Source organism: Tenrec ecaudatus, chromosome 12, assembly GCF_050624435.1.
Source record: "Tenrec ecaudatus isolate mTenEca1 chromosome 12, mTenEca1.hap1, whole genome shotgun sequence".
Taxonomy (NCBI): Eukaryota; Metazoa; Chordata; class Mammalia; order Afrosoricida; family Tenrecidae; genus Tenrec; species Tenrec ecaudatus.
This window is the reverse complement of record NC_134541.1, coordinates 83,126,684-83,151,067: the sequence shown is the minus strand read 5'-3', so window position 1 is coordinate 83,151,067 and position 24,384 is coordinate 83,126,684. Positions and strand designations below refer to the sequence as shown.

The 24,384-nt window shown below is 40.5% G+C and overlaps 1 long non-coding RNA gene across 1 annotated transcript; it reads left to right on the top strand.

Annotated features, from left to right (window-relative positions):
• The first annotated feature begins 9,708 nt into the window (after window positions 1–9,708).
• LOC142462393 (uncharacterized) lies at window positions 9,709–14,518 on the top strand. The gene is made up of 2 exons (XR_012787252.1): window positions 9,709–10,216; window positions 14,318–14,518. It is a non-coding gene; the product is annotated as an uncharacterized LOC142462393 (long non-coding RNA).
• Window positions 14,519–24,384: the final 9,866 nt, after the last annotated feature.

Below are 24,384 nucleotides of genomic sequence, written 5' to 3'. Positions count from 1 at the left end.
CCAGGCTGTTTAAGTTTTAAGATCTAGGAGTAAAAGACCTCCTACTTTGTTTTTATTTTAAGTGTCCTATTTATCCTGGATTTCTTTTTTTTCCATATAAAGTTGGTGATTAATGTTCCTATTTCTTTGAAGAATGTGTTGGGTTTTAAAATGGGATTGCATTAAATTTATATAGTATTTTTAGTAGGGATGATGTTGAATTTTATCAAATGCCCTTTCTGCATCAAGTGATATAATCATAATGTTTGTTTCCTTTATTTTGCTAATGTGGTGAATTACATTCATTGTTTTTCTACTATTAAACCATTCTTGCATATTTGGTATGAATCCAACTTGATTGTGATATATATTTTTTATGCTTAGTTGAATTCTGTTGACTAGGATTTTATTGAAGATCTTGGCATCTAAACAATACAATAAGAGATAAGAACAGAGAGGTGGCCTTGTCAGAGGGATAAGGCTTTCTGATGAGAGGTGCAATGCAGGAATAAGGAGAGGGGATAGTCAAGTTTGGGGAGAACATAGGTGTATGTACATTGAGGGGAGGGGAGGGAAGGTGGCCCTCCACATAGAGGGAAAAGACTGAGAATGCTCTTGGGAACAGTAGGGAGGGAAGGTCTCTAGTGATGTGCAGCAGGTGGGCAGAATGGAACTAGGGCATTTAGGGGTATCCTGGGAACCCAAGCTGGTGCTGTAGAACACCTGGGACACTGAATCTTATGTCTTAGGGATGCATGGCATGCTCCAGGAGCTACATTAGAGAGACCCCATGTGGGAATTCCACTGAGTTAACTGGACTTTACCTCAGATACCCTTGTAGGCTGAGGACTTAAGCCAGAAAACACACGGTGTCTGAGAAATAAGAAGACATCTGTATAAGGAATGGTGTACTGTTGGTTGGCAGACAAACAAGGTTGTGCTACATCAGTGTCTTGCATGCCGTATTAAGCTATGTATTATTCTGTCAATACTGTGATGTCCATTCTGCTATATTTTGCTTATGTTTGTGTATATTAGAGTGTATCTCAGAGGTGCGCCGCCATTGGGGAGCACACTCTTGAAGCTGTGTTATTTGTTCCTCTGTTTTTCAGTAAATGAATCTATAGGGAAAGAAAACAACAAGGGGTCTGGGGAGGGGCGATATAGAGGGGTGGGAGATAAGAAGGTAATGTGATCAAGAAGCCCAGGAAGGAAAAATATGTTTGAAAGCTGATTATGGAATCAATAGTACAATTATGCTTGATATGATTAAACTATGGAATGATATGACATATATATTAAGGCCCCGGGTACAGCAAATAAATTTTTTAATTAAAAATAAAGCATAGATCCCTCCCCCGAGAAGAATTTGTTTCAAAGGACGACATTGATTCTGCAGCTCCGGAAGATGGACATATCTGATCAGATCACACGGCAGCAGATGAAGGGGGAGGAGGAGAGAGTGGAGCACAGCTTGGCCCACCAGGCCGTGAGGATGATGTTCCTGAGTAGAGCAGCCAGTCCACAGAGAGAACAACATGGCTTGCCCCACTATGAGACATGATGCCCCTCAGTGACCAAGGGTGATACAGGGGACAGCACCGGAGACACAGTGTGGAAATTGCACCTGACCTGATCCCACCACACCAAGGCAAAGCACTGGGGGAGTGCAGCGGAACAGCAAGGGAATGGAGTGGCAAGGTCCCCAGGGAATGTTGAAAGTGGACTTTGGGGCCAGGACGTGGTGCCCCAACAGGCTGGACTGGAAAACACTCCTAAGGGCCAACAAACGATCCTTGAACTAACTACAAGCTTTTCTTTCTTGATGTGTTCTGCTTTGTTCTTTGTCAGTGGTTTGTTGTTGTTGTTTTGTTGTCTGGTTGTATACTGTTGCTTTGTTTTCCTCTGTCTTGTTTTTGTGCATGTTAGTGTCTCCACAGGTCTGTCTAAATAAGACAGGCTGGATGAACTATCTGGAGAAAAAAACAACGTGACCCACAGTTCCAGGGGGACTTGGGATAGGGGGAGGTGAGGGGTAAGGAAGTGGTGTTAAAAAACCCAGGGACAAGGGAACAACATGAGACCCAAAATGGTAGTGAGGGGGGAGTGGCAGGCCAGGTAGGGAATGATCAAGGGTAAGGTTACATAAAGAAGAGGTATAGCTGTAACCCAGGTGGGGACGGAGCATGGTAGTGAGGCAGGAGGAAAGTCAAGGGAGATGGAGGAAAGAGCTAGGAGTCAAAGGGCACTTATAGAGGTCTAGACAAAGACATGTACATATTCAAATATATAAATGAGGATGGGGAAATAGATCTATGTGTCTATATTTATAGGTTTAGTATTAAGGTGACAGAAGGACCTTGGGCCTCTACTCAAGCACTCCCTCAATGTATGAATACTTTATTAAATTGGCACTCTACGATGCTCACCCTCCTGACACAACTGCTGAAGCCAAAGTGGGTGAACAGGTAAATGTGGTGAAGAAAGCTGATGGTGCCCGGCTATCAAAAGTGATAGTGTCTGGGGTCTTAAAGGCTTGAAGGTGAACAAGCGGCCATCTAGCTCAGAAGTAACAAAGCCCACATGGAAGAAGCACACCAGCCTGTGCAATCACAAGGTGCCAAAGGGACCAGGTATAAGGCATCATGCAAATATATATATACCATAGTGAATGAAGGGGGAAGTGCAAAGTGGAGACCCAAAGCCCATTTGTCGGCCACTGGAGAGCCCCTCACAGAGGGCTTTAGGAGAGGAGATGGGTCAGTCAGGGTGCAATGTAGTACCGATGAAGAATACAGCTTTCCCCCAAATCCGGGATGCTTCCTCCCCCCAACTACCATGATCTGAATTCTACCTTGCAGGACTGGATAGGGCAGAGGTTGTACACTGGTGCATACAGGAGCTGGAGGCACAGGAAATCCAGGGTGGATGATACCTTCCAGACCAGGGATGTGAGGGGCGATACTGGGAGAGTAGAAGGTGAGTGGGTTGGAAAGGGGGAACTGATTACAAGGATCCACATGTAACCTCCTGCCTGGGAGACGGACGGCAGAGAAGGGAGGGAAGGGAGACTGTGGATAGGGCAAAATATGACAAAATAACAATCTATAAATTATCAAGGGCTCATGAGGGAGGGAGGAGTGGGGAGGAAGGGAAAAAGAAAAAGAGGACCTGATGCAAAGAGCTTAAGTGACGAGCAAATGCTTTGAAAATGATTAGGGCAAAGAATGTATGGATGTGCTTTATACAACTGATGTATGTATATGTATGGATTGTGATAAGAGTTGTATGAGCCCCTAATAAAATGTTTTAAAAATAATTAAATAAATAAATAGGTAGATAGATAAATAAATAAAGCATAGAACCAGGAAAGAGTTCTGGGCTCACACTAAATCCTAGCTCTAACTTAAAAACTATTAGTTCTTACATCATGGCCATTGTGTCAGTCCGGGTAGATGAGAAACAAATTCATAAACACGCATATATATACGAGAGAGTTTTATATAAAAGGTAATTATACATTAAGAAAGCATCCCAACCCAGTCCAGTCCAAGTCCATAAGTCTAATATTAGCCCACATGTCCGATACCAATTTTTAAAGTCCTCTTCAGACTCACGAAACACAAGCAATGACACCGAATGCAGGATGATCACAGGACAGTGGGTGGAAAGTCTTTGGATCCGGTGGTGTTGTAAGCACCTCAGTTCTGGGAGGGATCTCCACATGGCTTCTCCAGCTTCCAGGGCTGCATCAGGGTAGGTCCATGCAGCTTCTCCTCAGGGATGTCTCACAGGGAGTCTGCAGAGAGAGAGTACTGTCTCCCGCCTCCAAGCAGGAAACTATAGGAGTTCCCAGAATTCTCAGGAGAAGGCCCAGCCCACACAGAGGCCTTACTGGTTATATCTTGATGTGACAGGCTAGACTCGACCCCTTTACTTGTAATCCTCTCAAATTGACACCAGATTATGTAACTACCACAGACATGCTAGATACTCACCTTCACGATATGAACACTGAAGGTAAGGGTTCTACAGCAAAGTATAATGAAGGGAGTAGATGGTACCCAGCCAGCAATTGAAATAGTGACTGGGGTCTTAAAGGCTTATATTTAAACAAGCAGCCAGCTAAGCAAGGAATCAACTAAGTCCACACAAGAAAGCACATCAACTAGTGTGATCCAAAGATGACAATAACAAAATTCAAATATGGTGAAAAGTGTCAGAGCCAAAATGATGAACACTCTATTTAAAGAAGGCTGTGGCAGACAATGGAATCCCAAAATCCTTTGCAAAGTATATAATCAGACTGAGCCACTGGCAGATCCACTATAGCCAAAGGCAAGAGTCCTGAACAGCCTTACTAGCAGGCAGAGAACATTGTAACCTTGATTATGCTGGATAGAACTCGATGCTTGACCAGTTGACCTCCCCATAAACATGTCCTGAATTTATTCTGGGGCAAGTATCTCTTAGATGTTTCATAACAAAAACTTCTTCTCTGGGCTCTTGAATGTTGATGGCAGTCTACACCCTCTCGAGTATTTTTTCTTTATATTAATGTTGTATTATATTAAATTAATTTATATTCACCTTAAAGAGAGAGCAGACACTACAAAATGCCCAAGGGAACAATAGCCCAAGAACACATAAGTATAATAAACATATATGCTCCAGTGAAAGACCCTCAAAAAGAATGTTGAAATACATCAATCAAATCCTCACAGAATTGAAAAGTATATAGAATTGTCGACGGTAATAACAAGAGACTCCAATGCACCACTCTCAAAGAAAGACAAATTATCTAGAAAAAAATCAATAACACAATCAACAAAATTGACTTCATAGACATATGCGGAATACTCCATCCAACAAAAACACAGTATATGTTTGTGGTAGTTACATAATCATGTATCAACTTGATAAACAGAGTGCAGGGGTAGAGTCTAGCCTGTCAGTAGGGTCATAGCCTGATGGTACCTCCTTATGGGTGTGACCTTCTCATAAGGCAGATCCTGGGATTCTCCCCTCTCTTTCTCTGCTTCACCTTCCTGTTGTCAAACCACATGGATATCTGCCAGAATTCTGGAGATGCATCCACCACCAATGGATCCACAAGACTTTGCACCCCAGGATCTGAGACCTTCCTGCATTTTGCATCATTGCATGCGTCTTCATGAGTCTGAAGAGGGACTTATGGACTAGAATCAGACTTATGGACTTGATCTGGACCGGACTGGGATGCTTGCTTGATTTATAATTAGTTTTGATATAAAGCTCTGCCTTTTACATATATGTGGGTCAATGAATTTCTTTCTCTAGTCAACCTGGCCTAACACAACTTTCTTTTTTCCAACACACATAAAATATTTCTCAAGAATAGCCCACAATGTATGTCTCAACAAATTCAAAAGTATTGGAGTTCTCAGACTGCAATGCTTTAAGATTAGAATTCAGCAATAAAACAAAGAGAAGCATAAAGACAAACACATGGATATTCAACAAATAATGCTCAAAAATGATTGAATAATAAAGCAAATAAAGGAGGAAAATTTTAAATTTTTTGAGACAAATGAGAATGATAACACAACATATCAGAGACCTTTGGGGCACAGCAAAAGCACCAATCAGAGGCCAATTTATAGCAATCAGCACCCACATGAAAAAAGAGGAGAAATTTAAAATTAACACCCTAACACAACACTTCCAGAACTGGAACAAAAGCAACAACATATTCGTAAACCCTTCAGGAAAAGAAGGAAAGAAATCATAAGGATCAAAGCAGAAATTAACAATATAGAAAACAAAAATTGAAAAACCCAACAAGGCAAGAAGATGGTTCTTTGAAAGAATTACCAAAATAGATCACTGGCAAACTTGGCATACAACCACTTGGAAAACTTTATGGCCACACTTAAAACAACTGGGAATTTAAATCCTGTATGATCCAGCAATACCACTATTAGGCATATACCCCAAAGAAATGAGACATATCATGAATGGATGTTTGTTCTCCCATGTTCATAGCAACACGATTCACAATAGCAAGAAACTGGAAGCAGTCCGGTGGCAGAATGGATAGATACTAAGGTGCATACACACAGTAGAAAATGCATCTCTGAAAATCAGTGCTGGAAGCATGACATGGAAGGACTTGGAAACCATTATGCTGAGTGAAGTTAGTTAATCACCAAAGGACAAATATTGTACTATGAGGAGAAACACCAATTCAACAAATCTTAGAGACTCCAAAACTAAAGGACAGAAAAGCTACTTAATGATCATGAATCATACATTAACCCCCCCTTATGTGCATTTCATAAGAATCACCTCAAAGGAGGAAATCTCACGATGGTTGGGGTCACTCCTTCAAGAAGGGGGACAACAGGGAGATCATCCACTTGATGCTATACAACATGGAGACAAAACTGTGACAAATCAACAGGCCCTCCACAGAAATGAAATGAGAACCTTACTGGAAAATCAAGTTAAGACCAGGGAGGGGAGCCTCAACATTTTAGAGAAGGCACTGATATTTCTTTTCTAATTTTTTAAAAATAATTTTCTTGGAGGCTGGTACAACTCTTATCACAATCCATACACACATACATACATTGTGTCAAGCACATTTATACATTTGTTGCCATCATCATTCTCAAAACATTTGCTTTCTACTGGATCCCTTGGTATCAGCTCATTTTTCTCCTCCCTTTCCAGCCCTCCCTCCCTCCCTCACCCTTGATAATTATTATTTTTTCATGTCTTACACTAACAGATGTCTCCCTTCACCCACTTTTCTGTTGTCCGTCCCCCAGGGGGTAATATGTAGATCCTTGTGATCAGTTCCCCCTTTCTACCTCACCTTCCCTCCACCCTCCCAGTATCACTGCTCTCACCACTGGTCCTCAGGGGTTCATGTGTCCTGGATTCCCTATGTTTCCAGTTCCTATCTGTACCAGTATACATCCTCTGGTCTAGCCAGATGTGTAAGGTAGAATTGGGATCATGATAATAGGGAGGGTGGGTGGGAAGCATTAAAGAAGTAGAGGAAAGTTGTATGTTTCATCATTGCTACACTGCATCCTGACTGGCTCATCTCCTCCCCGTGACCCTTCTGTAAGGGATGTCCAGTTGCCTACAGATGGGTTCTATCAGGATAATATGTCATCTTAAAATACAATGGAGATGATGCTAGAAGTCTTAAGGCCTATGGCGAGCTTCCAGAACATGCTAAAATCAGTGAAACATATCTTTGGCTCTGGAGATGACGATGTAATCCATTTTGATGACATTAGAAATGACAAGGACATTGATGACATCTAATTCAAACCCAACGTCTTACATTCCATTACACATGAGGATTTGGGCTCTGTCCCATCGTAGAAGCTTAAAATTTTATTAGCAGGACTATTTATTCCAGCAAGTTTATTTGTTTTTAAGGTATTGGTGTTTCTTTTTAAACTGAGAATGTGGAAATATGTAAAATGCTAGGCCCATTTTGCTCTTTTGATGTAAAAGAGCTTCTGGGTACATGACCGTATTACTCTCAAAAAAAAAAAAAAAGAATATTGTCTTTTCCACTTTGACCATCTCACTTCCAGGAAATAGATATTCAAATGAATTATTTTCCCTCTACTCACTAAAGGTTTTGACTGGTCTGTTGACTGTACAAAGTCTTTCTGTCTGCTCCAAATGTGAACGCCTAGATTCTATCCTTTTACTGAGAACTCTTTTCCATCCACTATAGCAAAAATCTGACTCTGTTTAATGACAATTTTGAATTTCTAAAGTGAGTAGTTGCAGAAATTGGAAGCTAGATGGCGCCAAATTATCTTAACATTGGAGATAATGATATAATTATGACGTTTTTAAAGTCATGTGCATAGGAAATTTTCCAAATGGGTATGTTCTAATGTGATGCATATATGTACAAAGTTTCTACAGAACAAAAAGCTTATGTTAAATGTATTGTTTTATTTTCAAAAATTACACATCATAAGTTACAATTTGGAGTACTTTATAAACAAGTTGTATATAAATGAAAATCTAATTTCATAACAATTTATACAAATTAAGCCTTTTTTATACTATCCCTACACTAGTGAAAGAAAAGGGAATCATCATACCTTAATGGAAAAAGAGTAGTTCAATTTCTAAATGAAAAACAACAGCTAAGAAATATCAAGTTAAATTAAGTTCAAAAAAAATAACAGAAAGCAATAAAAAAAAGAACTATCAAGTTACAGAATGTATTATATACTTACTTTACCCTGAGGATGATGTATTTTATTGTGTATACATTGGGGGGAGTAAATTTACCCACCTTTTGAAATGTTGTCAGTGCTAATCTGAAGATGAAGGTAAGAGCTGAGCCAGTCGGATCCACTGGCAACAGTTCAGTTGGGTGCAACTTTTGAAGAAGAAATCCACGGTGAATTGATCTTCAGAGAATACGTCAGTGTTGAGAAATATAAACTGGAATAGAACTAAACATGGCTTCAGAATAAACGATGTATCTTTCCTAATCCTTCTCTGCCTTAATTCCCTTTTCCAAGTATAAAAAATCTTAGGCCAAACAAGTACTAATAAAACTTTAAGTTGAGGAACAGGAATTATGGCTACACAACAATGTGGTTTCTGTTTCTTATTCTTTGGAGTTGCTAGACCTAATAAGATGGACTGCATCAGAGACCAAGGGCTGGTTTCCAATATTTGTAAGATGATATTTAACGACAACACAAACGTGCCAAACTGAATTTAATAGTACATGTCTTTCCTCATGCTTAACAATACGTGGCCTCTGCACACGTGTTAGAATTGTGGGAAGGAGAGTGCAACGTAAACTTTTTTCTACTTAGCCTTCTCTAACAAATCGGTGTGTCTAAAGAGGAAAAATTCCGGCCATGGCCCAATTTATGGGTGTATTTCCTTGCTAGGTAGTTATAGTCCAACCAGTTGCCACATGGGAAATCTCCCATCCCCAGATGGGGTGCAGCTGTAGCTTCTATGCAACGCTCTTTGGGGTTATTCCAGTCTAGTAGCATATTTCATGGGGAAATTGTCATTGCATTGACTTGATTATATTTCAAATAAGGAATGGAAGTGGTCTTCAAACTTTTTTCAATGTATATTCATTCATTCATTCCAATAATACAGCGATCTAAGATGTGTCCGGGAAAAAAATTTTAAAATGGAAAAATAAGACAATTCTCAGTGTGTAAATGTTATTACTAATGAATTTGATAGGGTTGGGTTTTTTTCATGCACTATTTCCCACTAGATCAGCGGTTCTCAACCTGTGGGCCGCAACCCCTGTGTGGGTCTGTTCACAGGGGTCGTCCAATTCATAACAGTCGCAAAATGACAGTTATGAAGTAGCAACAAAAATAATATTATGGTTGGGGGGGGGGGTTCACCACAACATGAGGATGTTACAGGGTCGCGGCATTAGGAAGGTTGAGAACCACTGCACTAGATTATAAATATATTGTGTTACTAAGGTGGTTAAATAACCAAACTCATTAAGCCTTTGTGTAAAAAGGCTTGCCAACTTTAAATTGTTGGATAACTCTGTGAACATCCAGCTTCTAACAGAGAAACCATTGTTGAACCTAGAAACTGCATGATGGAAGGTAATGTGTTTGGTTGAGGAATGGCCGAGAACCCCGCCCGGGAGGAACGGTCTGCCACGGAGCTCAGTTGGCCTGGATGGCCGGCGCCGGGCCGGGATCGGGCCGGAGTGCCCCTGGCCCCGGGAAACCGGGCGCGGCCGGAAAGGCGGCCGCCCTCGCCCCGCACGCACGCACTGCACGTTCGTGGGGAGCCTGGCGCTAAGCCATTCGTAGACGACGTGCTCCTGGGTCGGGGTCCTCGCTGCGATCTACTGGAAGTCAGCCCTCCACGCAGGGTTTGCCGCGCGCGCGCGCGCGCTCGCGTGCCCGGTCCGGCGTCCCGAGCCCGGCGCGGGGCTGGGGAGCGGAGGGTGGAACCTTCTCGCTCGCTCGCTTGGCGCGCCGGTCTCCCCCTCTGCCCCTCCTTCTCCCCAGGCCCGGGTCGGCCTGGGCGGCGGAGAGGAGCGAGGGAAAGAAGAGAGCGGGAAAGAGTGGAGCAGCGGCCGGGAATCCGGGCCGCCAACGGCCGCGAGAGGTGGGTAGACCAGCACCCGCCGAGAGGGGTCCTGTCGTTCTCCTCGCCGCCGCCAGGGGGACTGGCTCGGCCTGCCGCGTGCGCGTGGGTGAGGGTAAGTAGGGTCGACCAGCGCTCCCTCCTCCACCTCCTCTTCTTCCTCCTCCTCCCCGTTTGATGTTAACTTTCAGATCGGTTTGTGGTTTCCTTTCTTACATCTCTTCACCGTCTCGGGGCGTTTTCCTACTGATTTAATCACTTGACTTCGTTCAGACACTAACGTGGGCGCTGCGTGGTGAGGGGGAGGGGGTCGATACATGTCGGTAGACCAATAGTCCTGTCCGTCCGTTTGGTCAAATAGTAAGGTATGTCCCAATGCGTTTATTCTTCCTCTGTTTTTTCAGTGTTTCTATTTTTTTCATATACTGCCCCTGCCTGTGCGACCCTTCCCTGCATGCGGATGGACCGCCTCGCCAGCCCCCCAAAAAAGGAATGCCCACTGGTTTTGCTCACCACATCTGTGGAATCATGGCTGTAAACTTCTGTGCACACCAAACTCCTTGTGTTTGGTAGTTTAACTTAATCTCTCTGTTTTGTAAATATTACTTGTAAGATATTTCATAATATCTATAATAGGTACAAATTGTCAATATTAACCTCAGAGCAGTGCTGAATAATAGGTAAATGTATGTTTTCAATAAAATACTCAACTTGATATTTCCATAAATAAGTTATTGTACAATAAAGAAGGAACCCTAATAGCATGTGAGTTATGTTTGACTGCTGCAGCTAATCACAAGATTAGCTATTTTGAGTCCACCAGCTGCTCTTCAAGAAAAATAGGAGACTTTCTGACCCTATAAAGATTTATAGGCTAAGACACCAACAGAGAAGTTTCCCTATGTCCTACTGGGTTGCTGAGTTGTAATTGACCGAAAGGCAGTGATTTTGCTACAAAAATCGAGATTCAAATGTTCTAAAACACAAAATAAGTTTGTCAAAGTTAAAGCTCCTTTATTAAAATTAAAAGTGTTAAAGACTTGTTATAAGATGGCATAACTTCTCCAACTGTGCAAGAAGGTCTTAAAGGAAAAGTTGGAATTTTTCTTACAAAGTAACTTGGGAAAAATAATAAATAGAGTAACTTGGAGCCAACCTCACCTCTGAAATATTTAATATGAATTATCTATTGGCATCTATATATTAAACTGCTGAAATGTTTACTGAGATACAAAGCTTATCAGCAAGCAGAGTGAAGAATGATATATGGCATATGTTCTGTAACATAGTTTAAGGAAGAAAAATCTAGATCTTCTAAATATTTTGAGCTAGTTCAGATATCTAAGTGACCAGAGTGAATTCTCTGGAGCTATGGTCTTGTAGTGGTTACACACTGGGTTGCGATCCACATGGTTGGCAGTTTAACTACCAGTAGCTCTGCAGGAGAAAGAGTAGGCTTTTTACTCCTGTAAACAGTTACAGTCTTGGGAACCCACAAGGCATCACGGTGAATCAGCATTGACTTGATGGCAGTGAAGTGTTTTCTTGTTTGCTTGAGAAGGTTAATTCTAATCAATTCTAAGTACAACAAATGGCCAAGTGCAACAGTGAGTCAAGCATGGGGCTACTAACCAAAAATGTAGCTGTTTCCACCCTGAGGAAGCACACCAGCTTGTGTGATCCAAAGATGACAAGTACAAAATACAAATATGGTGAGGAGAAGAGCATCAGCTAAAATGATGAACACCCAATTTGTGGAGAGGTACAGGGTACAATGGGAGGCCAAAACCCATCTGTATTTAGTCAGACTGAGCCACTGTCACATCCGCTGTAGCCAAAGGCAAGCAGCCTTACTATCAGGCAGAGACCATTGTAATCTCGATTATGCTGGCTCGAACTCGACACTAGTTGACCAGCCTATAGACAAGACCCGAATGTTTTCTGGGTTCAAGTATCTTTTTCAGCAGTGGTTCTCAACCTTCCTAATGCCACGACCCTCATGTTGTGGTGATCCCCCAACCATAAAATTATTTTTGTTGCTACTTCATAACTGTTATTTTGCTGCTGTTATGAATCGCTGATCCTGTAAAAGGGTCAGGTAACCCCTCTGAAAGGGTCGTTGAACCCCCAAAGGGGTCACAACCCACAGGTTGAGACCTGCTGTTTTACAGGTTCCATGACAGAAATTTCCTCCCTGGCTTTTTGAGTGTTGATACACACTATTTTTCTTCATACACATTATTTGTAATTTTGTCTTTGGACTATTATGATTCTATCCGTACCACTTTAGTGTAATTTGGGGGTTTTGTTGGTTTGTTTGTTTGTTTCTGTTGGGTCTCCCAGCTGTTATGCACAGGAGTGGGTGCATAATGATAATACTGATACAACGGGATATCGGGAATACAGGGTTGGGGGTTGGGGGTTAGGTGATAGGGAGAGGAAAGAGATTTCTGGAGTAAATATGAAGGGGGGAGAGGGGAGGGAGTACTAGAATGGATTGTGATTAGATATTACATAACTCATTTTAAAGGCGATTTAACCATGAGGGGGTTGCTCTAAAATTGATGTGGTAATGATTGTACAATTCTCCTTGATATGGTTGAACGCTTGAACTGTTTAACTGTATGATATGTAAACTATGTGCCAATAAAACTGTTGGGAAAAAATGTAGCAGTTTCAGCACAATGGCCACCCCTCCAAAGAAAGACCAGCCAGTTGACTTCCATTGTCTCTGACTACCTCCGAAACCCTGCAAGACAGTTTTGCTTTATCCTGGGAGTTAACTGAGTCAGAATCAACTCAATCAAACTACTAGTTTGGGGGTTTTTTTAAGTCAAAATGTGGACATCTTAAGGAATCTAAGAAAACTAAATTTAGATAAGAAAAAAACTATATTTCAGTTGTGCCTGGTGGTACATAAATAACTTTAAGATCTCTTAAATTCTGAGCAAACAATGCCATAGACAAGGGAACAACTGGGAAATTAAACCATCATCTAGGTAGGTGTAGAGCAACACCAATCTAGTTAAGAGGAAGTACTAAGAAGTGGAAGAAGGAATGCTCTAGGAAGCAAAGCTGTAGATAGAGGTATTAACAGAGGTATGTATTTATGTAAATACATTAATCCACAAAAAATAGAGGTATTGGCCAGCGTGCACACACTTATAAGGCAATACACTGAGGCTGCGGATGGGCCTTGGGCCTCAGCTCATACCTTCCCTCAATACAAGAACACTTTGTTCTACCAAAATGGCATTCTGCGATGCTCACCCCCCCACACATGATCACTGAAGACAAACTGGGTGCATAAGCAGATGTGGTAAAGAAAGATGATGGTGCCAGGCTATTAAAAGATAAAGCATCTGGGGTCTTGAAGTTACACAAGTGGCCATCCAACAGTGAAGCAACAAGCCCACGTGGAAGAAGCACATCAGCTAGTGCGATCATGAGGTGTCATCAGGACTGGGAAACAGGCATCAGAAGATTCATAACAAACAAACAAAAACACGTTGGTGAGGATGAGGGAGTTTAGAGCAGAGTGAAACATCCACATCTGATAACACAGAAACTTACCAAGAGAATACAAGTTCTTCTGGGCACCCCACCTTTAAGTGTCCATTGTGTCAATAATCAAATTTTACCAGACAGCGTTTACTGGATCACTGTAACAGTAATCACATATTTCAGATAGTTCCTGTGACATGTCCTATTTATATGTCTCTTCCTTGGGGAGATCCTAGCCAGATTACTAGAAATTTTGTTAGTCATCTAAATCAAAGACATCAGTTTGATTATGGAGAATTTGTGAATCTTCACCTAGATGAGGAAACACAGTATCAAACGGCTGTTGAAGAATCTTTTCAAGTAAACATCTAAAGACTGTAGACATCTCTGCATCTTTGTACTTGCAAGTGCCATCTTTAAGGGGAAAACACAAGTCACCATTTCAATAACTTGATATGTATATTAATAAAAGTAATCCAGTCTATTGTTTTAGTTTGTTAATTGAAAAATAAAGGTAGGCCATCTAACCACTTCATCTTACTAAATTGAAAATGAAAGTTAGAACCGTTCTAGAAGCCTAAAAAGATTATATTCCACAAACATAATCGTGAAGAGGAATTTGTGTTGTACCTTTTCTATGCTTCATATTGAATTTTTCAATATTATGTTGCTTTTCAAATTTGATGCTGTGTCTGTGCTTCATTGTACACAGGTAATAACACACAACGGCACGTTCTAAAGATGTGGTTGATAATGACCGGACAGATTGGTGACAGTTGTCAGCGTCGCAGAGGGGAAACTTGAAGCGCTCCATGGAATGATCCAAAGCAAACGTTTCTATACAGATTCTAGCTGAAGAAGTCATCTTTGTTTTTCCTTTTAAAACCAAATAAATTTATTCAGATTAAACTTATCTCTAATATTCATTATTCTGTTAGGTGCATGTCATTTGAAACCCAGATTTTTAATTCAATAATTGCTGAAAGATCTGTGTCTATTAGAAAAAAAATATAATCATTAATGTGTTTTTCAGACATTTCCTTATTTTTTCATCTAGTGCTTATTACTGTTTTTTTTCAACATGACTTTTCATGATTACATGGGTTATTTACAAAAAAATATACACTCCTACAAATTGGAGTCCTTTTCACTTAAGGTGTTAATGGCAAGGAGATGAGGTTTCAGAATTTAGGAGTGCACCAGTCATTTCCAGAGCATGTTTATATATATTTTTTTAAACAATTTATTGGGCTCATACAATTCTTATCACAATCCATACATATACATACATCAATTGTATAAAGCACATCCATACATTCCCTGCCCCAATCATTCTCAAAGCATTTGCTCTCCACTTAAGCCCCTTGCATCAGGTCCTCTTTTTTTTCCCCTCCCTCCCCTTTCCCCCCTCCCTCATGTGCCCTTGGTAATTTATAGATTGTTATTTTGTCATATCTTGCCCTATCCGGAGTCTCCCTTCCCCCTCCCTTCTCTGCTGTCCCTCTCCCAGGGAAGAGGTCACATGTGGATCCTTGTAATCAGTTCCCCCTTTCCAACCCACTCACCCTATACTCTCCCAGCATCTCCCCTCACACCCTTGATCCTGAAGGTATCATCCACCCTGGATTCCCTGTACCTCCAGCCCTCATATGTACCAGTGTACAGCCTCTGTCCTATCCAGTCCTGCAAGGTAGAATTCGGATCATGGTAGTTGTGGGGAGGAAGCATCCAGGATCTGGGGGAAAGCTGTGTTCTTCATCGGTACTATGACCCTCATATGTACCAGTGTACAGCCTCTGCCCTATCCAGCCCTGCAAGGTAGAATTCGGATCATGGTAGTTGGGGGAGGAAGCATCCAGGATCTGGGGAAAGCTGTGTTCTTCATCGGTACTATGAAGAAGTCATCTTTAAGAAAATTGTATTTATATAACTTCTGGTATTTTTGAAGGCTAGTGAGATTTCTTTAATAATTTTAACTCTTTAAAAGTGAAAGCTCAATGTAAAGATACTTCCATTTTGATATTAGAAGAAAATATCAAAAGAAGAATTTCTTTGGTAAGCAGTTGGTAGTTTCTGTCTTGTTTGTTTGGCTGATTTATTTGTATGGCTAACAGCTCTTTGGCCTCAGAATTTTTCAATAGCCAGATTTTCTGATTTGCTAAGGCAAAACATTTCTTAGAAAGTTTCAGTTGGTGACAATATATTCTGAATGTATATTTAAATAAGAGCTTCATTTCAGTTTAGAAATTCAAAGATAAGGTCTGCACATTCTATGTGCATTCAGTTTGACAGATTACTTAAAATTTCTTAAGGATTTTACAAATGGACATCATAGGATTAAAGTGTTTATCTGGTTTGATTAAACTTTGTAGTCACTAAATAAAACAGTCAATTCTCAAGTTGGCTGCTATTATAATTTAAAAGTTGAGTTCATGTGCGCAAACGCACACGTTTACATGGTGCTCATTTGTTCTCAAAGATAATGTATGACTATGAATTAGTAAGCAGATTCTACCAGCCAGCTCTGTTTAATGACTTTTTAGTCAAAACTGGGTTCTTAGTATTCCATTAATGAGAATCATAAAATTCCTTGTACTGGAAAGCCCAAATCACAGAAGAAAGGATGAAGAGTGGATTAGCTGACATTCCATACTAATGATACATTATTTATGGTTTCTTTAAAAGAGAATTAAAAGAACATAAAATGAAATCTCAGAAGTAGTTTGCTGCTAATATACACATATAGTGTATATAAAGGTGTGTATTGTTTTTGTTAAAACCCTTGTTGACTTTTCTAAAGTAAGCATTTTTTAAACTTGATTTAATACAAATGTTAATTTTGGAAGTAAAAAAAAAGAAAAGGGAGGGGGAAGAAAAAAAAGAAAGTAAATGTCTAGAAAAGGAGGATGGCAATATATGTACTAATATGTCTAATACAATTGATGTGTGGATTGTAAACGAGCTGTAAGAGCCCCCAATAAAATGATCTTTTAAAAAATCTTTTAAATAATTTGCTGATATTAAAATTTAAATTAATAGATCTGTTGTAATTAGAATTTTACATTTAAAAATATCTATATTCAGTCTGCTAAATACTTGTTTAATTTTATTTTATTTTGTTCATTTTTCCTCATTTTAAAGGGCTATAAGAAACACACAAGAACACTTTTTTACTTGTTTATTTATTTATTTTAAACATTTTATTAGGGGGTCATACAACTCATATCACAATCCATACATAGACATACATCAGTTGTATAAAGCACATCTGTACATTCTTTGCCCTAATCATTTTTTTTCTCCTCTTTTTTTACATTTTATTAGGGAGTCATACAACTGTTATCACAGTCCATACATATACTTACATCAATTGTATAAAGCACATCTGCACATTCCCTGCCCCAATCATTCTCAAAGCATTTGCTCTCCACTTAAGCCCTTTGCATCAGGCCCTCTTTTTCCCCCCTCCCTCCCCTCTCCCCCCTCCCTCATGTGCCCTTGGTAAATTTATACATTGTTATTTTGTCATATCTTGCCCTATCCGGAGTCTCCCCCCCCCCCCCGCCTTCTCTGCCATCCATCTCCCAGGGAGGAGGTCACATGTGGATCCTTGTAATCAGTTCCCCCTTTCCAGCCCACTCACTCTCCACTCCCCAGCATCACCCTTCACACCCTTGGTCCTGAAGGTATCATCCAGCTCCCATATGCACCACTGTACAACCTCTGCCCTATCCAGCCCTGCAAGGTAGAATTCGGATCATGGTAGTTGTGGGGAGGAAGCATCCAGGATCTGGGGGAAAGCTGGAACACTTTTTATATAACCAAAACTTTACTCATCTGATTGAAAATTTAATTTATTTAAGTTTAGAGAGGAAGTATTAATACTAAATAGTATTTGAAAATAGAATTGAGTTCTTTGACATTAGGGAAATAAAAAAATTTTTTCCTTTAATTACTAGTTTGAAAATCTGATTCCTTTTTTCTATGTCTGGCTTCCAGGTAGAGTAGTGGTGGGATTCAGCCAATTCCCACCTGTTCTACAGAATCAGTAACTAGTTTTTTGTTGAGTTCAGTGAACCAGTTGTTAAAACGGCGCTTGTAATCAGGGCTCTCATGAAGGTGGAGAACTGGTTGGGTAGCCACAAAATGTAGAAATCACAATTTTACACCCCTGACTCATTTTTTACATTCATTTGCGTAACAGTTTATTCTAGGACCCGTAGGAATGTTCATTCCATCTATACTATGCTTGTAATTGTTATTTATGTCATAAAACTCATTATACTTTTGATGAAATTTATATTTTCATTCCCTTGAGTTTGTTACATCTGTAAACATATAATGTAAAGGAAAAAAATGGCAAACAGCCAGAGAGTGATACTCTGTCATTCATTTCAGCTTTGTGTTACACCCAAAATTTCTATGAGATATGGTGAATGAATTAAGTAATTCCTGAAAGTTTTCAAAGAGCTACAAAATACTGTCGGGGGAAGGAAAAAAGAAGAGCTGATACCAAGTGCTCAATAGAAAGTAAATGTCTAGAAAAGAATGATGGCAACATATGTACAAATATGCTTGATGCAATTGATGTATGGGATGTTATAGGAGTTGTAAGAGCCCCAATAACATGATCTTTAAAAAAAATTGTTCCTGTAAAATAAAATAATTGTCCCCTAGGACTTTGAGCAGATATATATTCAGAACAATTGCTGTTAAGTTCAGCATAAGCTGAGATGGATTTTTCAAAGATTAACATAATATGTTCAGACAAGTTGCTTGTTTCAAACAGTAACTATTGTCCAGTTGACCTGCCTCTAAAGGAGGACCCAAAGGATGGTAAGGAGAAATCACGCAGCCAGTGGTGCTTGGGTGAACGTGAAGAATATTGCACATGAGGATGCCAGTCAAGAAGCAATATGGAAATACCTTACATAACGGTTTTATTGTTGTAGGTAATATTTAATATTTTCATTCATATTTAAAAACTGATAACAAAGAGTTTGTGTATCTCTTTTATTGCTCTTGTTTAAATATTAACTGTATGAGATAATAAACTACCTCTCGATACAGCCTTTTTAATATTTAGAATGGTCAATAGGCAGCAAACCAGACCAAACCACATGATCTCAAGGAAAAGACAATGTGCAGCCTTTCTCACGTCATTTCTGAGAACTCAAAACTTCAGGATCAGTCTTGGAATCTGAACTTACTTCCTATTTTGTAGTTGGCCTAACTGTGCCATTTTGGCTTTGTTCCTCAACCAGCATTCTTAGAATTATTTACGTTTTTTTCCCATGACTTTTTCTTGTTGTTGTTGAAAATATGCTTTACTTTTAATCCCAAATTCACTTTACTTTTAACTTTTTTTAAGTTGGAATTTAATACATATATCATTCCATAATTCAATCACATCAAGTAGAATTGTACAATTTCTACCACAGTCGGTTTCCAAATATTCTTTTTCTACACGGACTCCTTGACATCGTCTCTCCAACCCCACCACCACCACTGTGCCCCCTCCCACAAACTCCTATTCTACTTGCTGTCCCTAAAGGTTCATCAATCCTGGGTTTCATACAGATATACCAGAAGATGGAAAAGCAGATAACAGCTTCAAGAAGGTGACCTCCATTGACATAACATCTCTTGAGATACACTCTAATGTGAACAAACTAAACAAGACAAACCAAAAATACAGAAAATCAATCGTAATTAATGACTGACTGATTAATGGGTTCATTTTATTGAAGAATACAAGTGGCAATGGACTAATAAGTGCAATAATTTGATCATTGTAATTCTACCCATTAGTATTTGCTACAGTGTTTTCATTCACTATCTGATGACCAAAAAAATGTGTAAAATTTCAAGCTAACAGAACCGATCGCAGTGATCTACATATAATCCCCTCCCAGGGGGATGGACAACAGAAAAGTGGGTGAAGGGAGGCTGCAGTCTGTGTAACACTTGAAAAAAAAAAAGATAAATTATCAGGGATACATGAGGGAGGGGGAAATGAGCTGATACCAAGGGATCGAGTAGGAAGATTTTTTTTAATGATGATGACAACTTATGTACAAAAGCTTGACACAATGGATGGATGGATGGGTTGTGATAACAGCTTTAAGAACCCCCAATAAAATGATATTTTTTTAGTTCGAGCTATTTTCCTCTCACTTTTCTAATTTCTTTCAAAGGAGATTAATGATTCCAGCGATTAGTTAGTGTAATACAATACATGAATTGCATGACTTTTTTTTCCTTTTTAAAATCATTTTATTGAGGTTCGTACAACTCTTATCACAATCCATCCATCCATCCATTGTGTCAAGCACATTTGTGCATTTGTTGCCATCATCCTTCTCAAAACATTTGCTTTCTACTTGAGCCCTTGGTATCAGTTCCTCATTTTCTCCCTCTGGCATGACTTTTTACATTGCTCTAGGAAGGACATAGTGTCTGGATAATTTGGCCTGGAGGGCCATCTATGATTATTCTGCCCATAGGGTCATTAAGACATCTCACAAGATCATTCATGCATCATAAATGTTATTCTTATTGCTTTATTTATAGTAGAGATTTATAGCTTGTGTTTGTAATTTTTCCCAATAATTTTAATTGTTTTCATTGCTAATTTATTTCTTTTCAATCATTTGTTTACCTATAAACTTAATTAAGATTTATCTTTTAACTTGATGCTTTTTCCAATAAGTATATTTTCCTTGATTTAAAGTATGTATCATATTCAATTAGTAAAATATAGCATTTTAGATTAGTAAGCTCATTAGGAAAATACAAAAGAATTTACTGTATTTTAGGCTGCTAGATGAAAATCACTATAAGAACTGAGTTAAAAGTTTTAACTTGTAATGAGAGTAGCAGTACCGGGAGGGTAGGGAGAAGATGGGGAGAGGTGGGATCAACCACACACCCCCACCACCCCAGGAAGACAAACAACAGAAACCATGGGGGAAAGGAGACAGTTGGTGTAAGATATGAAATTAACAATTTTTTTAAAGCTAAAAATAAAGTGTTAAAATACAAAAAGAAAAGAACAATTTATAGTTTATCAAGGGGTCACAAAGGTGGGAGAGGGGTAAAAAGAGGAACTGATACCAAGAGCTCTAATAGAAAGTAAATGTTTGGAGGAGAAAACAACAGGACCAAAGGGACATGAGAGAGGGGGAGACCGGGGTGGAGGGGGTTGGGGGGCCGGGGGAAGGAAGCGGGTGTTAACAAACCCAGGGACAAGGCAATAGCAAGTGATCTAAAATTGATGGCAAGTAGGGTGTGGGAGTCCTGTTAGGGCTTGATCAAGGGCAATGTAACTGAGAGGAATTACTGAAACCCAAATGAAGGATGAGCCTGATAGTGGGACAAGAGAAAAGGAAATGGAGGAAGGAACTAGGAGGCAAAGGGCATGTATAGAGGTCTAAATACAGGCATGTACCTATGTAAATATATTTTTATATGGCTGTGGGGAGATCTATGTGCATATATTTATAGGTTTAGTATTAAAGTAGCAGATGGACATTGGGCCTCTACTCAAGTACTCCCTCAATGCAAGAACACTTTGTTCTATTAAACTGGCATTCTATGATGTTCACCTTTCCAACACAATAGCTGAAAACAAAGTGGGTACATAAGCAAATGTGATGAAGAAAGCTTATGGTGACCAGCTATCAAAAGATATAGCAGCTGGGGTTTTAAAGGCTTGAAGATAAGCAAGTGGCCATCTAGCTGAGAAGCAACAAAGCCCCCGTGGAAGAAGCACACCAACCTATGTGATCACAAGATGTCAAAGGGATCAGGTATCAGGCATCAAAGAACAAAAAAATTATATCATTGTGAATGAGGGGGGATGCAGAGTGGGAACCCAAAGCCAATCTGTAAGCAACTGGACACCCCCTTATGGAAGGGTCACGGGGAGGAGACAAGCCAGTGAGGGTGCAGTATAGCACTGATGAAACAAAACTTTCCTCCAGTTCTTTAATGCTTCCTCCCCACCCACTAGCATGATTCCAATTCTACCTTACAAATCCCGCTAGACCAGATCATGTACACTGGTACAGACTAGAGCTGGAAACACAGGGAATCCAGGACAGATAAACCCCTCAGGGCCAATAATGAAAGTAGACCTACCAGAAGGGGGGGAGAAAAGAGGAACAGATCACAAGGATCTACATATAACTCCCTCCCTGGGGGGACCGACAACAGAAAAGTGGTGTAAGGGAGACATCAGACATTGTAAGGCGTGAAAAAAAAATGATTTACAGATTATCAAGGGTTCATGAGGGAAGGAGGGGGAAAAATTAGGAGCTGATACCAGGGGCTCAAGTAGAAAGAAAACGTTTTGAGAGTGATTATGGCAACAAATGTACAAATGTGCTTGACACAGTAGATGGATGTATGGATTGTGATGAGTTGTAGGAGCCTCCAATAAAATGATTTTTTTTTTACATTTTATTAGGGGCTCATACAACTCTTATCACAATCCATACATATACATACATCAATTGTATAAAGCACTTTCATACATTCTTTGCCCTAATCATTTTCAAAGCGTTTGCTCTCCACTTAAGCTCTTTGCATCAGGTCCTCTTTTTCTTTTTCCCCGCTCCCCCCTCCCTCATGAGTCCTTGATAATTTATAGATTGTTATTTTGTCATATCTTGCCCTATCCGCAGTCTCCCCACCCCCCCTTCTCTGCCATCCATCTCCAAGGGAGGTCACATGTGGATCCTTGTAATCGGTTCCCCCTTTCCAACCCACTCACCCTCTACTCTCCCAGTATCGCCCCTCACACCCCTGGTCCTGAAGGTATCATCCATCCTGGATTCCCTGTGCCTCCAGCTCCCATATGCACCAGTGTACATCCTCTGCCCTATCCAGTCCTGCAAGGTAGAATTCAGATCATGGAAGTTGTGGGGAGGAGGCATCCAGGATCTGGGTGGCAGCTGTGTTCTTTATCGGTGCTACATCGCACCCTGACTGACCCATTTCCTCTCCTAAAGCCATCTGTGAGGGGATCTCCAGTGGCCGACAAATGGGCTTTGGGTCTCCACTCTGCACCTCCCCCTTCATTCACTATGGGATATATAGTATAAATATGTATATATTTTTTGCATGATGCCTTTTACCTGGTCCCTTTGGCACCTCATGATCACACAGGCTGCTATGCTTCTTCCATGTGGGCTTGGTTGCTTCTGAGTTAGATGGCCACTTGTTCACCTTCAAGCCTTTAAGACCCCAGATGCTATCACTTTTGATAGCCGGGCACCATCAGCTTTCTTCACCACATTTGCTTATGCACCCGTTTGTCTTCAGGGATCGTATCATGGAGGTGTGCAGCCAATGATATGATTTTTTGTTCTTTGATGCCTGATAACTGATCCCTTCGGGACCACGTGATCACACAAGCTGGTGTGTTCTTCCCTGTGGGTCTTCCATGTGGTGTGTTCTTCTGAGCTACATGGCCGCTTGTTTATCTTTAAGCCTTTAAGACCCCAGACACTATCTCTTTTGATAGCCGGGCACCATCAGCTTTCTTCACATTTACTTGTTCACCCGCTTTGGCTTCAGCAGTTGTGTCGGGAGGGTGAGCATCGTAGAGTGCCAATTTAATAAACGAAAGTATTCATGCATTGAGGGAGTGCTTGAGTAGAGGCCCAAGGCCCTTCTGCCACCTTAATATTAAACCTATAAATATAGACACATAGATCTATTTCCCCATCCTCATATATATTTGCATGTACATGTCTTTGTCTAGACCTCCATAAATGCCCTTTGACTCCTAGCTCTTTCCTTTGTTTCCCTTGACTTCCCTCCTGTCCCACTACCATGCTCCCGTCCCCACCTGGCTTACAGCTATACCTCTTCCTTACCTTACCCTTGATCATTCCCTACCAGGCCTGCCACTCCCCCCTCACTACCATTTTGGGTCCCATGTTGTTCCCTTGTCCCTGTGTTTGTCAAAAAGAAAAAGAAAAAAGAAGAAGGAAGAAAAGAAAATTGAACTCCCGGGAAAAGTAGCTTTTCAGGATCATTACTGCAAATATCCAGTTAATAAAATTTCCAACCTCAGAGACCCCTGGGAAGAGCCAGATGAACAGGAACTGCTTTGTATGTTGGGAATAGAAGTTTGAATAATATCGCGATGTTTCTAAAAAAAAAAATTCCAACCTCAAAAAAATTTTTTTACACCTTCAGAAACCTGTGGGAGCTATTCTACCATGTCCTATAGGATTCGACTAGATGGTAGAGTTTGGTTTTGGTTTTTGAAATTATATCACTGATTACATTTATTTATTGAATATCTTTTCTACTAGGGGCCCTGGTGGTTTTGTGGGTTACACATTGGACTAAATTAGTCCAACCACACGTCCCGCTTTTGGCGGGACCGTCCCGATTTTTAACAATTTTTACCGAGCCCCTTGGTGTTTTTAAAAAGTCCTGATTACATGTCTGATTGGAGCACACAGGAGTAAATGAAGTGGGAGGAGGAGAGAGTGGAGCACAGCTTGGCCCACCAGGCCGTGAGGATGATGTTCCTGAGTAGAGCAGCCAGTCCACAGAGAGAACAACATGGCTGGCCCCACTATGAGACATGATGCTCCTCAGTGACAAACGGCGATACAGAGGACAGCACCGGAGACACAGTGTGGGAATTGCACCTGACCTGATCACACCACACCTAGGCAAAGCACTGGGGGAGTGCAGCGGAACAGCAAGGGAATGGAGTGGCAAGGTCCCAAGGGAATGTTGAAAGTAGACTTTGGG